Source organism: Lycium barbarum, chromosome 8 (assembly GCF_019175385.1).
Source record: "Lycium barbarum isolate Lr01 chromosome 8, ASM1917538v2, whole genome shotgun sequence".
Classification (NCBI taxonomy): domain Eukaryota; kingdom Viridiplantae; phylum Streptophyta; class Magnoliopsida; order Solanales; family Solanaceae; genus Lycium; species Lycium barbarum.
In genome coordinates this window covers 3701888-3719021 of record NC_083344.1, presented here as the reverse complement: position 1 = coordinate 3719021, position 17134 = coordinate 3701888, and positions in this window count along the sequence as shown.

Below are 17134 nucleotides of genomic sequence, written 5' to 3'. Positions count from 1 at the left end.
CATATATAATTCGTCATAAACTTACGGGCAAATTCCTAGAGCACATTCACATTAAACAGAGATATGGTACAAAAATGGCAAGACAGATGGATATGGAACAGAACACTGAAGGAGCAATTTCACAGGATTTTCAGCTTTGCAACAGTTGGAAGTGTATTAGTCTCCACAAGGATAGAACATACGTTTGGAAAGAAGGTGTAATGACTGAACGTGAGGTAATGAGATTTTTGCAAGTGATTGAAGGATGTCAAGGGCTGAAAGCAGAAGCAGACAAAATCGAATAGAAGGGACAGAAATCCGGCGTTTTTCCGAAACAAAGCCCCTTGCAAGGTTTAATGCTTCACATGGCTGGTGGCAAGAGAGATATGTACAAAGAACAGGTGCATCCTCTGTGAAGAAGGTTATGAAGATGCAAGGCACTTATAGTCATACATTGAAAGTTTACAGCTCAGATTTGGTACATGTTTTTGAACCTATTTGAGCTGAAATGGTGCATGTCAGAAACTCGGAAAGAGCTACTGCCGAGTTGGAAAAACGTATGACTTCAAATAGCTCCAGGACACTTTGGATTACTGTTACCAGCAATTGTTTAGAGGATGGTTTGGAATGAACGGAAACAAAGATACGAAGGTGAAAAAGAGAATATTTGTAACTTAAATATAGATGCAAGAACGAAAATGTACAGGAATCTGAGAGGATGATAATTTTCCAATTTCATTTCAACAAATCGTTTTTTTTTTTTTTTTTTTTGGTAATTGCACATCCTAAGCAACCCACTAGGTGCTTTATGTTTTTGATACTTATCAAAAAAAATATGTCAACTACATATAAGGAAACTTGGCGCGATGTATTTAAGCTTTTATCTTCTTGTGTTTGAAAGCAAATACACTATATCTGGATTCATCTTTGGTTAAAAGAGAAGCAGTCCTATCCGCTGCACTCCATCGATATTCTGCAAGGCAAAATAAGACGAATCCAACAAGGTAGCTATCACTCTTCTCGTGCTTGAGTGGTAGAATTATTCACGATTATGATTTTAAAGTTGCATATTTAAACAAAGATATTTACAAAATAAATTAAACAAAGACTACATCAAAAGGGCAAATCAGTCAGATCATAATATACGAAAAGAATTATGACCAAAAAATAATTGAATTATTTATAGTACAACCACATCCACAGGCACATCATTCTAGAAGACCCAAGCACACCAATATTTACAAGATAAAGGGCATGGTCGATTTATTTATCGTCGTTATCATCTAGAAACGTCCTTGCATATATGAAGGCATTTAAACGATTCAGCTCATCCCTATGATCTTCCAGAACAGCTCAAAACAATATCTCCAATGGACACCATATCTATCATACGACTCTGATCAACTACTAGAATGTACCTGATGTGGTTATCTGGCAAGTGACATATTGTGTCAGAATATAGAAAGAATTGATAGACAGCTTTGCAGCATGAAAAATCGCGGTCTTTTAAGAAATACTGCTTGTATAGCATTTAGGATCAAACAAGTTTTTTCAGGACACAACAGAACATATACTACGAAACGATAAGCCGCTTTTGCAAACATACACAAATTTGACTTCTTGTAATAAAATATCTTGCAGTCTGACTACAGATCTAGCTACTGGAATAGCTTTTGAGAGGAAGCACATTATGATGCTTCATATATCTTTTAAGACAAGAAGAGGCTGTTAAGTTTAGCACAAATGAAAGCCACTGAATACCAGTAATCGTCTAGTTTCAATCCATGACCCCTTTTTGAAGCATATAAAGGGAAGGTCGAATTCAAAATCTTTTCTCTCGAGTATACCCATTACCAAAAATTATACGTCACTTTGAGACACATGCGCATAGCCGCTGGCCGGTACCTAAAAGTCAACCAAAAAAAGAAGCTCAAACTCACTCCCTTTTGCGAGCCCATTTTCAAGCTCTTGGGGAAGAAGAAAAGAAGTAGAATGATGCCCTAGACTGACTATGCAGAGTGCTTTCGAGAAGATTAAGACCTATCTTTTTGATTCTCCGGTCTTGGTACTTTTTTTTTTTTTTTTTTTTTATGTTGGGAAGACCCCTCTTGCTATACCTCTCGGTCACGGAAAACTCACCTTATCTATGAATGTTTAGATGGCCAAGTCAAGGCAAGATGACCAGGGATGGCAATAGGGCAGGGCAAGGCGGGCGAACCTTGACCTACTTAAATGTTAACCTGCCCTGCCCTGTTTAGCATGTTTTTTAAATTTTGTCCCAGCCCGCCCCGTTCTACCCTGCTCTGCAGTCTGCCCTGCCCCGTTACAGTATTTCATTCATTTATTTGTCTGAATATTTGCCCAAAAAGAAAATGCTTTGAGTATATTTGCTCGCCAACATCCTTAATTGAACTGCGATGATACTAATTGGAAAAGCATGACCAATTTAATACGTTAGCTATTAGAAACCAAAAAATAGCTCAGAACTGTTTACTCAGTGGACAATCCAAGAAACAATGATCAGCTCGTTGTTCGTAACTTTGAGCAAAAGTCACAGCACTTGGTTATCACCAGTTAAGAAGTCCTTTTGAGTAGCTACCACTAGAAAATAGCAATTTCACTGGGGCTTTAGTTTTCTAAACTGTTTTTTTTTGGAAGTAAAAACATCAGGCCTGGTTCAATAACTCATGAAAATATGCAAAGAAAAAGGACTGTGACACTTTAAGGAAAAACAAAAGTCTCCAATGACATCATATAGCTGGATCCTTTATATCGAAATACTACTTTTTCCCTCTGTAAAAATTCTAAAATATTCTACTTTTGAAACTAAAATTTTGAAAGAAGTCAAATAATCGAACAATCTTACATTTTTTACAGTAAGAAATTACATAGCAAACGAATTGCTAATGACATCTTGCACTTCTAAACTTACAGTTACTTTTAACTTTTTTTCTTGCCAAAGCCCAGACCTACTACCTGTCCGCCCTACTAACTATTTTCATAAAATGAATTTTGTCCTCCCTTGCCCCGCCCTGTTAAGGCTCCGCCCTGCCCTACCCTGTTAAGGCTCCGCCCTTCCCTGCCGTATCCCCGCCCTGCCCTATTGCCATCCCTACCACAAGAGAACACAACAAGAAAATATCAACATGAATTCATAAACAGAAGACCACAGCTGAACTCAAATGATTTTAGAGGGGGTTGGGTTAATTTTATGAGAAAACAAGATCACATTTGAAAAACTAAACATAGAAGAAATTAGATATAGGTTACTCCTATCTTATAGTGTCCACAAGATTCAATATTTTCATAGACAACAGAATATCTTAAAACAGCAACTATGACAAGCCTACACATGGAGACATGATCATAGAACACTTCCAAAAATTCAAAACTAAGTACAGAAAAAACAAAGAGGTACCATCACCAAAAGGTGATATATTTTAGAAGTGGTTGATACCTATATCTCAAATAATTCCAGACGATTGATTTATTTGTTTCACAACCACCAAACTCCAACATTTTGCTGGGTTGTCTGCATTGAAGCAACCAATCAGTTATCTGAAAACTCTCTACAGAAGCAATATTACATAAGTGTGCATATAAATACATAAATGTGAATTTACTATATGTGGAATGTCAATGATGAGATGAAAAGTCAGTTTAGACAGAGCATGAAGATACTAGCCGACTGCACAACATCATACACAGTATCATCTGTAGTTCACCAGAGCTTTTACCCTTGTCTCTCAAATGTCAGATATTGTAGTGCTTTCAAAACCATGTTTTCCATACGAGCAGCTGAAGTCGATTCATGATGTGAAAACATAGGTGGTAACTAAGCAGACAAGTTGTAGAACAACATTACTTGAGTACTTATCCATGAAATATGATTGCTTGAGTTCCTCCATGCATTTTTCAATGAAGACCATATTTGGATTTAGACAGATAACAGCTCAAATTTGGCTACAATAGCAGCTTAAGGTCTTGCTCTAAAGACTAAAACTACATATATCGTATTGAAGAGAGTCTCAACAACACAAAGCACCTTTATTTCAAGTATCCCACAAAAGATCCACCAAATTTCAAAGCTAAGCAGTGGTCCTAGTGGATTAAGATAACATCTGGGAAAATATCTTAATTAGATAGTCTTACTAGGACTAAAGAAACATTTGAAGCACAAGTTATATGTTTTGTATGAAGACTTCACCGAAAAGACTCCGAGAAAACAGAGAAAAATCGAGGTTGAAAAACCTGACTTTTGTTGGTTGGTTTGGTTTATAGATTTAAAAACCCCTCGCCACCGTTCGTACAAGACAGGCCGCAACAAGCGCCAGGCGCTAGTCAAAATCAGCAGGCAAAAGGGTCCACAAGAGTGGGACGCCAACTTGCAAGACAAGAGCGGGAGACCCACCTGTCTGCACAATAATGGGAGGCCAGCTTGCAAGACAGGAGTGGGAGACCAGCCGCACGCCTTTCTGCTCGTGGGCCACTAGCCAGCTAAGGCAAGCACCAAATATGCCAGCCTAGGGCCCACTGTCCAGCCTAGGGCATATTTTCCAGCTATAAAACGTGTATGCCTTGAGGGCAGATTCATTCATTCAATTCACCTTGTATACTTGTAAAGATACATTTAGGAGATATATCAAAAAGGGCACTTGCCTCCCAAAACCGTGTTCCCCTTACTTTCTGTTTCTTGTGTGTGTTTTGCCTGAGAGTTATTCACTGCCTTCCGCCAGTGACTGAGAGTTGGGCTGAAGCCTTGAGCGGTAATTAAAGACCATCAAAGCTGCCCCACGACGCCTTAGATTTTAGGCCCCTGACCCTTGCTCGCTTGGCTGAACCCTCGCCAAGCTCACAAGTCAGCTCACGAGGCTCCTGAGAGAGTCTCTCGATCACTCATTCGGCACGGAGGTCTCATTCCATCATGAGGTCAGCCCGCGGGGCATAATCGTTCCATATATCGAGCCTCCGGCACCATTGGGGCGCCCAATGCTGGCCCAAGGCCACACGCCGTCCATAGAGTTCCCAAACTCCTATGGATACCTTTGACACTCCTTTGAGATGCCAAGGTAGGCCCTTGAGGTTGTCCCCCAAGGCAGCACACTTGGGGCGGTCTGCTGTCGACACACCCGGGGAGGGCTGGTAGGCTGTTACCATGTATACCCCCCTTATATATGCTTTAAAGAAAAACACCCATCTGGATCTAGTAGATATGATTTTGCCAGAGAATCATGGCGGGTGTTTCTCAGTCATCCGAACTCCAAATGAGGTGCCGTTTGTTCTCAATTACTCCTCTTGACTTCCTTCACACTTACATGAAGTTTCATCCCATTCCCATAATCACGGAACGAGTTATAGCCTTCGGAAGCTTCAGTTAATTATGACAATGCCACTGCTTCCTTGGCTAAGTCAAGCCCTTAGGTAAACCAACGCCAAATGACCCCAAACTTGGTGAGAATATATAAGGCCCTTCTAGGAATAAGGCTTTCACCCGAAATCCCTAGATTCCATCTTTAGCTCTAGAACGCACGGCACTGACATTCGTCACCGCACGCGGCCGACCTTCAGTGGTCAAAGCCTTCCAAGTCCTTGTCAAACATCCTTGGCATTCATGGGCCATGTCATGAAACATCTCTAGATGGTTGTTGCCTCTTGCCATGCCCTTTTGCCTTATCTTGCCTACTTTGCCCCATGTCAGCACAGCCACCTGCACTGCTGACACTCATGCAGCCCATCAGGGATGCACGTTGCCATGCCCCAAATTCTGGGGCGCTACACTCTCACCCACTCGAAATCGTCATTGTCCTCGATGACATACAACACCGACGACTACCCGAAGTTTTCCCCCTTAGGGATTTATATCGCGGCTCCCAAATCCTATGGGTCGGAACCCTTCTCCAAGCTCCTCTCAAAATGGAGTCATGCCCCTTGCACTCCTCCTCCCAAGTTTCTTCCAAGCGTGCCTCCTGCACTTCAGCTCCGCTGTTCACTTGGAAAGTGCCTCCGCACTTTCACCCTCTGGTGTCTAACTTCGTGGTGACACTCGAGTCAACCACACCATGGCCCTCATAGTCTTCAAGCGTGCCTTCTGCATTCCACCCTCTCGGTGTTCGCTTGGACAGTGTCTCTGCACTGGCACTCTCTGGTGTCTAACTCTGTGGTGACACTCAAGTCAACCACACCATGGCCCTCATGGCGTTCTTCCAAGCGCGCCTCCTGCACTGCACCTTCTTGGTGTCTACTTGGAAAGTGCCTCCGCACTTGCATCTTCTCGGTGTCTAACTTTGTGGTGACACTCAAGCCAACCACACCATGTCCCTCATGGCTGTCAACCGTCTAGGATTCTATTTCTTCCTGGCAACTCCTTCTAACCCCATTAGACTAAAGCATTGGCACACAACCGCAGTTTGTCCTTCGCATCTTTAGCTAGGTCAAGGATCTGAATACCACTTTGGAAGACAATCAATCCCTTCAGGACTCGCTATTCGCACTTTCGGTCCTGATGACCATCCATAGGTAGGCATCCCTCGATGTGACATCCTTTTGTGAACCGCGCTCGCATGGTCCTTTTTCCACTCGACATACTTTTGGTAAGTACTTTCTATCTCAAAGTGCTGGCTTTGCCAACAATTCTGAACCAGGCTCTTTACCCAAAAACTGCATCTTTCTCCTGCCGTCCTCCGACTCCCGGTAGTATCTCAATACTCATGGCCCATGGTCAGAACTCTCTCTTAGTTCTACCATCTCGCGGTACCCATGGCCTATGGCTAGAACCCTTTTGGTTCTACCATCTCGCGGCTCCGTTCTGGCGTACCTCGGTACGTTCAAGCTTTTGAAAGACTACCTTCTCAAGTTTGAGAACCCTTGTCCAACTCTGTGGCTTTCGCTAATCCCACTCTGATCTGATTCCTCACCTTGGTACATCTTGTACTAGCTCGGTTCTGACCTTGCGTAGCCTCTCAACTGGAAGCCTAACTTGCTCCATGCTATAGGCTCTAAGCCTATTTGTCCTGCATCTCTTCGGCTACCAAGCTTAACGTCCGCCCCCTCAATATAGACGTTTTCCAACACCCTCAGGTAAGGACAAGCTCCATCTAGGGAGGACACACTCCAACGCCCTCAGGCGGTGCTCAAGTCCTTCCGTCTCGAAGGACACTCACTGATGGAAGACATCCCCTAAGCATACTCCAATCACTTTCGGACGCTTCGAAAACGAATCACCTCACACAGACGAAGGCGAAATCAACGACTGCGAATGATTCTGAAAGTCATGGGTCATGGTTGACATAGCTAACTCTAGCATAACTGCACAAAACCAATCCCCTTTAGACAGTAGTATCGGGTTCACCGATTCGTTGAGCATAGAACATCAATCATGGCTTTGACGTGATCTCTGCACTGACATTCACTGTCACGACCCAACCCCGTGGACCGTGACTGGTGCCCTAGTTAGACACTCATACACATTCACATACCAAATCGACATATCAAAGACTTATTCATATTTTAGCATACGTTAATTTACACAGATACTAAGAACAGACGTCGTCTTAAGCGGCCACGTAGATCAGAAATATCATACCAAAGCTCGTAGGCTGGCGGAATACACATCGCCTGAATATACATACATATGCAAACATATGGGCCATTTCGGCCATAATAGCAAACAGGGCCGCTTAAGGCACAGATCACGGACAAAACCAAACAAACACGACCCACGACCCACAAATATGTCTACGGGCCTCTAACAGACATAACAGAATCATATGACGGGACAGGGCCCCGCCGTACCCCTGAATATACACATAAATATACATAACGGAAGAGTATGTACCAAAAGATGGGCTCCAGAACAAGGGAGCACTCCAGAGCAGCAGAACAGATGACCTAAGCCGTCGGGTCTCTCACACAAGCGTCTGTACCTGCGGGCATGAAACGCAGCCCCCGAAGAAGAGGGGGTCAGTACGGAATATGTACTGAGTATGTAAGGCATGAAATATAGAAAATAGAAACATAAGCGGAACAACGGTACAAGGAAGTAAGTACATTATTTTCAAAATACCCAGGTGCTTATTACAATACTTGAATCATGCTTACCGATGCCATGTGTCAAACAAAGTATCAAAAATAAGTGAATCATTTGGAATGCCAAAATACTTACTTTCTAAACGCAGATCATACGGGCTGACGTCATATGTCACCATACACATATACATATAACCGATCCATATTTAACATAGCAGTGCCGAGGAACGTACGGCCCCATCCATAATGTAATATATACTGCCGAGGAACGTTCGGCCCGATCCATAATATAATATATACTGCCGAGGAACGTTCGGCCCGATCCATAATATAATATATACTGCGGAGGAACGTTCGGCCCGATCCATAATATAATATATACTGCCGAGGAACGTTCGGCCCGATCCATAATATAATATATACTGCCGAGGAACGTTCGGCCCGATCCATAATATAATATATAACATATAATACTCATATCATATTCATGACATACTTATTAGGACCAAATTTAACATAGTACGAATAATAACATACGGCCGGTACTTGGCAAACGACATAATAGGGGTACGCACGAGCAGAGTAGTGCGAAACCATATACATCATAAAATATTTACAAGGATTCGATAAAGTAATCCAAACGGTAAATCATTTAGAGAAGGAACCAAACGATAGTCATAGTATGTACTTTTCGGATGTTACGACAAATTATGTCAAGCAAAGCTTCTGAGATCGTTTGTACATATCCAGATAGATCACAGGACTCAACGGAATAGTTAAAACAACCATCGCTTAGTAATCGGAACAACAGCCAAAAGTTTCCCTTAATTGCCGTGCGAAAATAAGTCAAATAGAACAATACCAGACGGTCTCGGGAATTAGGGGCCCACCTCGGGTCGAATCGAGGTGGCGTACACAAATTACGTACATAAAGCTTTATGGAGCCACTTATGAAAGTTTTAGTGTAATCCGGTTCCATTTGGGCAAATTTTGGATGTTTGGGCAGTTGTCTCAACAAGGCACGAAGTACTTGATTCAATTCTATTGAATGAAAAAGGGTCAAATTCAAACTCGGATTTCTAGAAATAGAGTTATCCCCGAGGCTCGTATCCAAACCTATTATGTCTAAGACATGCCAAAAGAAGGAAAGATAAAGCTTTACATACCTTATTTCCCTTTTTCGCTTGTCCAAACTCAAATCCCGTTTCCTCCAAAATCTACAATTGGTCACAATTACCAAATATAAATTATAAGCCTTTAGAAATTTAATCTTAAATCCATACTTGTCTACAGAAATTTGGGCAGCACCTCCCCTATAAATTCAACATCCCCGAGAATTTAACTCGGCCAAAATGTCAACAACAACACCCACAGCAATACCAACAACTTCAACAATCATTACAAAACACATTCTAACATAAATAGTCTCCCTTTCTACGTAACGCAACAACTTCTACTCCAACTTCACACTTTCAAACCAATATCAACGTTTTCATATTCATTTACTAACTCAAGATCATTCAAATGCAATCCGAAAGCATTTCATATCATTCTACCAAATATACAAAAATTCCACCGAAACCATTATTCACCCAAAACCTCCAACCTTCGACATAAATATTCACAACATATTTTTATCTTCCAATTTCATTAACAACAATCACAATTTGCACCCTAACACTTCCATTTCCATAATTACATAAATTTACAATAAAATCACAAAACTTCCTATAACAACTTAACAACAAATTTTCATGCCAATTTGGGCTAATATTCTTCCATTTACACCACAAAGCTACAACAACACAATTAACATAATAAATAAAATTTGTTCATCCTTCTCCATCAATCAACAACACACGGCCACACACATACATACCCATGACACACCAATTTCATACTTTTATTCATTTTCACATGCTACAATATATATATAAGTTTTCCATAACACAAAAGAATAAAATTTTTACCTTTTCTTCAAATTCTCCACTTGCCACCAAAGTGATTTTCTTGCCAAAAGTAATTATACCACGTTGAAGAGGGTCTTGAGCTTAGTAGGAATACAAGAAAATTATAATTTTTGGACTCCATATTGATGGGCTAAAATTTTTCTCTTTTGTTTTCTTTGTGTTGGCCGAATTGCCCCTTATCTTTGTGCTCTCAATTTTTTTGTTCTTGAAACTTCTAAAATGAAGAAAAATGGTGGCCTTTTTATCTATTTATTGATCAATTAAATTAGAACATGGACTTGGGCCTTTTTTTTTGTTCCCTTGGCCGGCCACTTCTTGGTTTTGGGCCTCTATTTTTTTTTTTGAGCCCAATTAGTTATGGATCATATTTTGTAATTCACGAAACTAATTTCCGAAATTTCAATTTCGCCCTTGGCCTTCCTCCATATTTTCGCGTCAATATTTTTCATGAACAACATATATATTAAATAAAATCAAAATATTACCTTATTTCTTATTAGTCACAATTTTTTTGATTTACCAAATGTACGAAATTTCGGGATATAACATCCTCTCCCCCTTTAGAACATTCGTCCTCGAATATTAAACTGACCTCATGGGGTGTTGTAATACTTCGGGGAGGTTTCCTTTATAGTCGTCTTATATGATCATTTAACATATCCTTTCAAGAAGCTTAGATTGCCTGTGGCGTAGAAAACATTTAGGAATACTTCTTCTTTAGTTCTTCTTTCGACTTCCCAGATCGTCTCCTCTTTATTATTGTTTGGCCGCAATACTTTAACCGGAACCATGTTTTTGATATATAGCTTTCTTACCTGACCATCCGTTATAGACACAGATCATTCCTTATGTGGTAGTTTCCCTGTCATTTAGATATCATTTATAGGAACACTTGGGAAGAATCGCTGACATATTTGCGAAGTATAGGTACGTGGAAGACTGGATGTACCGTTTCTAATTTTATGATATCTCTGATTCATGTGTAGCATATCCCATATTCTTTACGTTCATCGCTTCGGTACCCCTTCCAGCCTCCCTCCAACTGTTACATTCTAAGTGTTTATCCAATAATGACTTTGTCGCTGATGAGCATAATGGTTGTATTCCTTTCCAAGGTCAGTCATATCAGTATTCAGAACGTATACACATGCCATTATTTTACCATTTCTCGTCCTTCACCGTTCGACTATACCCATGACAACTTATGATTCGAATTCAGTTAATTCCTTAACTTGCAACACCTTTGGGGTTACTGCCGCGATCTTTCCTTATCTCCTTTTTCTTGCGTCCCTTAACGCTAGTGTACCTGTCTGTAACTTCCTTGGATTGGTGATCGTTCCATCAGTCGTCATTCTTTGTTGGCTCCCCAACGTATACTCCTTATAATTAGGCATTATTTCATGTTAGTTGTTCCTACTCGCTTTATTGCTTCCTTCTGGAACTCAGATTGTTATAATTCGTTTCAAATCTAATATGTTCTCCCCCCTTTATTAAGAGGGTCTATATACGTCTAGGCCCTTTAGATAACCATCGCTTTCCGTGATCTTCTTACAATTGAAGTCCTTTCTTAGGGAGTAGCTTCTTCTCTTGTCTTCCATTCACTTACTCTCTTTCCTTTCCAAATATCATTGTATTAGAATCTGCTAATCTTGACCTGTAGTGAAATCAATGTCAGTTCATCTCATACATCTGTACCACACCTTTCGTCTTGTCTCTTGCATTCTGTCCGGTTAACGTCTTCCATACGTTACAACACTGGTTGTTATGGTTCACCGGTCGATCGGTGTGGTCATGAATGGGATGTCATATGCATACACATACATTTACTACCATTTCACTTACCAAACATTTCTCAAATGCTTACTCAAACTTACTCTCATTTCAAAGCTGCGTTGCGCTTTCTTCTGCTTTACCGGCCTATTCTACCTTAACCTACCCGACTTCTTTAAGGTTTCCAATCACTCCACATATTCTAATTTCCCTTAGATTACCCCAAATTCCTATTTGTCTCTTATATCTATACTTGTGAAAATTTTAGCACATTTCCCAGAGGGTCACCCATCCCAAAATTGCTCTGGCCCTAGCACGCTTAACCTTGAAACTTTAGTGCATTTTGATGCGTTAATGCCGATATAGTTGCATCCGCTACCCCGTACGACCTTTATCACGTAATTTAAGACAAGTCGGGGGTCTTGACAATTTTCGAAAAGTTCTCGTAGCGGGTCCCACTCCGATCTAAAGAGGGTCTTTCATTTTTCTGTCTATGTAATTACCGAGTTAGACTTTTAAATTCTCAACATACACTTTTTATCTGTATATGTAGTTACCTCAAGCGGTCCTATCAATTTCGGGTTTTTATTCCAGTTCCCATGACAATCGGGGGGAGGGGGGGGGGGGGGGAATACATAATAAAATAAAGTCTGAATCTATCAATGCATATACATTTCTGTAGAAAATTAACAGTATACTTGTAATCACGTCTGGTGACGCCTCCCGGTCCTGTCGGCTGGCCAAAGCATATAAGCGGTTCGAAGGACCGCTAGAACCGGGAGCTCCGCCTCGACCTCTACCGCGACCTGCTGGTGTCGGCATATCTTACCCCGTAGGGCGCATGGCTGCAGAACGGGAAGATGGGCCAGCAACCGATCCGGTAGGCTGGGCTGCACTAGCTGAACCCCTTCTAAGCGGACAATCCCTCATAAAATGGCCCTGATGGCCACAAGTAAAACAAGCACCCGTGGTACCGGAACCTCTGACCACCTGCGAGCCCGAGGCCCTGGAGCTCTGACCCGTTCCTGAATACTCTGCACCATCTGGTCTCCTGCCCGTAGACTGTAGGGGTGTACTCCGTACTGACCGGGAAGGGTGCCCACTATACTGCTGCTGAGGCTGGCCGCCTCGGAACTCCCCAGGATAACCAACTGATCTAGCCCTCTTGGGCTGGCTCCGGTCATAATCTCTATCGGGCTGGCGCTCTCTGCGTCTATCCTCCATCCCCTGGGCATATGCCTGCAGCCGTGCAATATCCATCCCGGACTGAGATGCCATCACCATACAACTATCAATCAGGTAGTCATCCAACCCCATCACATATCGGTGCATCCTGTCAGTCATATCAGCCACGATGGTGGGCGCATATCTAGCCAAAGAGTTAAACTCTAGGCTGTACTCCCGGACACTCCTGCCCGACTGTCTCAGCCGTAAGAATCTGTCAGCCCTCGCTCGCCGCAACTCGGGCAGCAGAAAATGGCCGAGAAAAGCGGCTGTAAACTCATCCCATACAGCCGGAGGGGCATCTTCGCCTCTGGACAGCTCCCAGGATTTATACCAATTAATCGCTACATCACGCAATCTATATGAAGCCAGCTCGACAGACTCAGTCTCAGAAGCTCTGATTAATCTCAGCGTACGCTGCATCTGTCGAATAAAGACCTGGGGGTCCTCGTCGGGCTTTGACCCATAGAACTCCGGAGGGTTACAGGTCAGAAAGTGGCGAACTCTTAAGCTGTCACGTCTATCAACATAATCACCCCCCGGTCCAGGCCCGTGAGCCTGCGCTGCTACTAACCTCGTCAGTAACTGTACAACATCTCTCATTGCCCTATACTCTGCTCCTAGCTGAGGAGCTGGTGGCTCGGGCGCTGGAGCCTCTGGAGCTACTGGTGGAGCCGCCTCCTGATCCACAGCGGCAGCGGCTGCTGCTGCTGCTCCAGGCTCCTCTGATAATGATAGTGCAGCAGAACCGGCTGACGGGGGCACGTCCTCAAGTACAGGCTAGGTACGGGCCCTGGTAACCCTCTGGGCCTCGCTGGTCTCTCTAACTGCCACTGACTTGCCCTTCTGGGTGGCTGTTGCTTTCCTCGGAGGCATCGCTGAAAACGTAACAATTCGTTAGAAAGGAACCATCCTAATAATACAGCTCTATCGCACGATCTAAGATCGAAGGAAGGGTAACATCCTAAATGTCCTGTAGCCTCCTGTTTATAGATGTGGTGCACCACACACCGATAAACAAGACTCTACTAGACACGACCTGCAGACATTCCGAGGACCAACCGCTCTGATACCACTTTTGTCACGACCCAACCCCGTGGACCGTGACTGGTGCCCTAGTTAGACACTCATACACATTCACATACCAAATCGACATATCAAAGACTTATTCATATTTTAGCATACGTTAATTTACACAGATACTAAGAACAGACGTCGTCTTAAGCGGCCACGTAGATCAGAAATATCATACCAAAGCCCGTAGGCTGGCGGAATACACATCGCCTGAATATACATACATATGCAAACATATGGGCCATTTCGGCCATAATAGCAAACAGGGCCGCTTAAGGCACAGATCACGGACAAAACCAAACAAACACGACCCACGACCCACAAATATGTCTACGGGCCTCTAACAGACATAACAGAATCATATGACGGGACAGGGCCCCGCCGTACCCCTGAATATACACATACATATACATAACGGAAGAGTATGTACCAAAAGATGGGCTCCAGAACAAGGGAGCACTCCAGAGCAGCAGAACAGATGACCTAAGCCGTCGGGTCTCTCACACAAGCGTCTGTACCTGCGGGCATGAAACACAGCCCCCGAAGAAGAGGGGGTCAGTACGGAATATGTACTGAGTATGTAAGACATGAAATATAGAAAATAGAAACATAAGCTGAACAACAGTACAAGGAAGTAAGTACATTAGTCAAAATACCCAGGTGCTTATTACAATACTTGAATCATGCTTACCGATGCCATGTGTCAAACAAAGTATCAAAAATGAGTGAATCATCTGGAATGCCAAAATACTTACTTTCTAAACGCAGATCATACGGGCTGACGTCATATGTCACCATACACATATACATATAACCGATCCATATTTAACATAGCAGTGCCGAGGAACGTACGACCCCATCCATAATGTAATATATACTGCCGAGGAACGTTCGGCCCGATCCATAATATAATATATACTGCCGAGGAACGTTCGGCCCGATCCATAATATAATATATACTGCGGAGGAACGTTCGGCCCGATCCATAATATAATATATACTGCCGAGGAACGTTCGGCCCGATCCATAATATAATATATACTACTGAGGAACGTTCGGCCCGATCCATAATATAATATATACTGCCGAGGAACGTTCGGCCCGATCCATAATATAATATATATACTGCCGAGGAACGTTTGGCCCGATCCATAATATAATATATAACATATAATATTCATATCATATTCATGACATACATATTAGGACCAAATTTAACATAGTACGAATAATAACATACGACCGGGACTTGGCAAACGACATAATAGGGGTACGCACGAGCAGAGTAGTGCGAAACCATATACATCATAAAATATTTACAAGGATTTGATAAAGTAATCCAAACGGTAAATCATTTAGAGAAGGAACCAAACGATAGTCATAGTACGTACTTTTCGGATGTTACGACAAATTATGTCAAGCAAAGCTTCTGAGATCGTTTGTACATATCCAGATAGATCACAGAACTCAACAGAATAGTTAAAACAACCATCGCTTAGTAATCGGAACAACAGCCAAAAGTTTCCCTTAATTGCCGTGCGAAAATAAGTCAAATAGAACAATACCAGACGGTCTCGGGAATTATGGGCCCACCTCGGGTCGAATCGAGGTGGCGTACACAAATTACGTACATAAAGCTTTATGGAGCCACTTATGAAAGTTTTAGTGTAATCCGGTTCCATTTGGGCAAATTTTAGATGTTTGGGCAGTTGTCTCAACAAGGCACGAAGTACTTGATTCAATTCTATTGAATGAAAAAGGGTCAAATTCAAACTCGGATTTCTAGAAATAGAGTTATCCCCGAGGCTCGTATCCAAACCTATTATGTCTAAGACATGCCAAAAGAAGGAAAGGTAAAGCTTTACATACCTTATTTCCCTTTTTCGCTTGTCCAAACTCAAATCCCGTTTCCTCCAAAATCTACAATTGGTCACAATTACCAAATATAAATTATAAGCCTTTAGAAATTTAATCTTAAATCCATACTTGTCTACAGAAATTTGGGCAGCACCTCCCCTATAAATTCAACATCCCCGAGAATTTAACTCGACCAAAATGTCAACAACAACACCCACAGCTATACCAACAACTTCAACAATCATTACAAAACACATTCTAACATAAATAGTCTCCCTTTCTACATAACACAACAACTTCTACTCCAACTTCACACTTTCAGACCAATATCAACGTTTTCATATTCATTTACTAACTCAAGATCATTCAAATGCAATCCGAAAGCATTTCATATCATTCTACCAAATATACAAAAATTCCACCGAAACCATAATTCACCCGAAACCTCCAACCTTCGACATAAATATTCACAACATATTTTTATCTTCCAATTTCATTAACAACAATCACAATTTGCACCCTAACACGTCCATTTCCATAATTACATAAATTTACAATAAAATCACAAAACTTCCTACAACAACTGAACAACAAATTTTCATGCCAATTTGGGCTAATATTCTTCCATTTACACCACAAAGCTACAACAACACAATTAACATAATAAATAAAATTTGTTCATCCTTCTCCATCAATCAACAACACACGGCCACACACATACATACCCATGACACACCAATTTCATACTTTTATTCATTTTCACATGCTACAATATATATATATAAGTTTTCCATAACACAAAAGAATAAAAATTTTACCTTTTCTTCAAATTCTCCACTTGCCACCAAAGTGATTTTCTTGCCAAAACCAATTATCCCACATTGAAGAGGGTCTTGAGCTTAGTAGGAATACAAGAAAATTACAATTTTTGGACTCAAGATTGATGGGCTAAAATTTTTCTCTTTTGTTTTCTTTGTGTTGGCCGAATGACCCCTTATCTTTGTGCTCTCAATTTTTTTGTTCTTGAAACTTCTAAAATGAAGAAAAATGGTGGCCTTTTTATCTATTTATTGATCAATTAAATTAGAACATGGACTTGGGCCTTTTTTTTTGTTCCCTTGGCCGGCCACTTCTTGGTTTTGGGCTTCTATTTTTTTTTTGAGCCCAATTAGTTATGGATCATATTTTGTAATTCACGAAACTAATTTCCGAAATTCCAATTTCGCCCTTGGCCT